General features: G+C 42.9%; 1 pseudogene; it reads left to right on the forward strand.

Annotated features, from left to right (window-relative positions):
• The first annotated feature begins 211 nt into the window (after nt 1–211).
• On the forward strand, nt 212–1,340 carry LOC137259660 (uncharacterized; annotated as a pseudogene).
• The last annotated feature ends 449 nt before the right edge of the window (nt 1,341–1,789 follow it).

The raw sequence follows: 1,789 nt of genomic DNA on the forward strand, positions 1-1,789 counted from the left end.
TACCTGAAGTAGATTTGTTTGCGTCTCGCTTAAACAAACAAGTACTTAAATATTTTTCTTGGCGACCTGACCCAGAGGCCCATGCTGTAGATGCATTCATGTATGACTGGTCCGATTTCAGATTTTATGCCTTTCCTCCTTTCGGTGTCTTGGAGCGAGTGTTACAGAAAATTCGACAGGGCAGAGCAGAGGGTCTGGTTGTGTTACCGAAATGGCCAACACAGAACTGGTATCCAGTGATGTTACGCATGTGTGTATCTCAGCCTCGTCTGATTCCTCAGGGGGAGAGAACTCTAATGTTACCTTACAAAGAGGAGGAGCGACATCCTCTGTACAAAAAGATCCGTCTGATGGTGTGCCATTTATCAGGACTTATTTACAGAGACAGGGCCTCTCCCATGACACCATCTCAATTATAATGAATTCATGGAGAGGCGGCACTCAAAAACAGTACGAGACCTATTTATTAAAGTATATGGAATATTGTACTCGGTTAGGGAGAGATCCGCTTTTGCCTAATATAGGCACTGTGTTAGATTTCTTAAAATTATTATTTGATTCGGGATGTGGATATAGTGCTATTAATACTGCTCGCAGTGCCTTGTCAGCAGTATTAATTCTCCCATCAGGTATGCCTGTAGGGCAACATCCCTTAGTAAAACGGTTTTTGAGGGGCATTTTTAATTTGCGGCCATCCCTGCCCAGGTACCAACATGTGTGGGACGTAAAGATTGTGCTAGACTATCTAGAGTCCTTGGGTAAAAATGAGGAGTTATCACTTAAAACGTTGACTTTAAAATTTAGCATGCTCTTAGCTTTAGTTAGCGGTCAGAGATCACAGTCCTTACAATTGCTTAGTTTAGATAATATGAGTAGAGTAGGTAGTAAGGTAAGTTGTACTCACAAGTTTGGTAAAACAGTCTCGACCTGGGGTTCATGTTCAACCTATTGAAATTGAAGCCTTTGAGAATGAAAATTTGTGTGTGGTAAAGTGCTTGGAAGCCTATGTATCAAGGACTGAACATATAAGAGAAGGAAAACAATTGCTTGTGAGCTTTAATGCACCCCACCGGGCAGTGACCAGAGAGACTATTTCCAGGTGGCTGCGGTTAACCCTTGCTGCTGCTGGGATTGACACCACCATCTATTCGGGCCACAGCACCCGAGCAGGCTCGACTAGTGCTGCACACATGCAGGGTGCTCCAATGCAGTGCATCATGGGGGCTGCAGGTTGGGCATCTGCAGGTGTGTTTGCCCGTTTCTACTGCAAACCCATGCATAAAGAACACTCCTTTGGAGAGGCAGTTCTGTCCTCGTCTAATCTAGCTAATCCAATTTAGGGATTTTTTTTTTTAGCTGTATATAATATAGATTTATTAGTGTAGGAATATTTGGGTACATGATGTTTCATATCCTATGCTCTTTGGGAAATAATAAATGTTTCCTTGTTGTTTAATGATATTGCCTTGTGCTTGTGTTCATTATGGGTTTTTTCCCATTTGCTCCGTGGAATGACTTTAAAATCTCACGGGAGCTCACGTGACCTGATGCTGAAGGAGAATTGAGAAATTAAACGAGACTTACCTGTAAGTTGAAGTTTGATCGAGATTCTCCGAGGCATCAGGGAACAAGTGAGGTCACGTGCCTCACCCACCCACCCTGTTTTCTTATGATTTTATAAACATATTCCACTGAGCAAATCTTTTAAAGACTGAACCGATTCCTCACGCGCAATCTCTCACGTGACCTCACTTGTTCCCTGATGCCTCGGAGAATCTCGATCAAACTT

Source organism: Haliotis asinina, chromosome 13 (assembly GCF_037392515.1).
Source record: "Haliotis asinina isolate JCU_RB_2024 chromosome 13, JCU_Hal_asi_v2, whole genome shotgun sequence".
NCBI lineage: Eukaryota > Metazoa > Mollusca > Gastropoda > Lepetellida > Haliotidae > Haliotis > Haliotis asinina.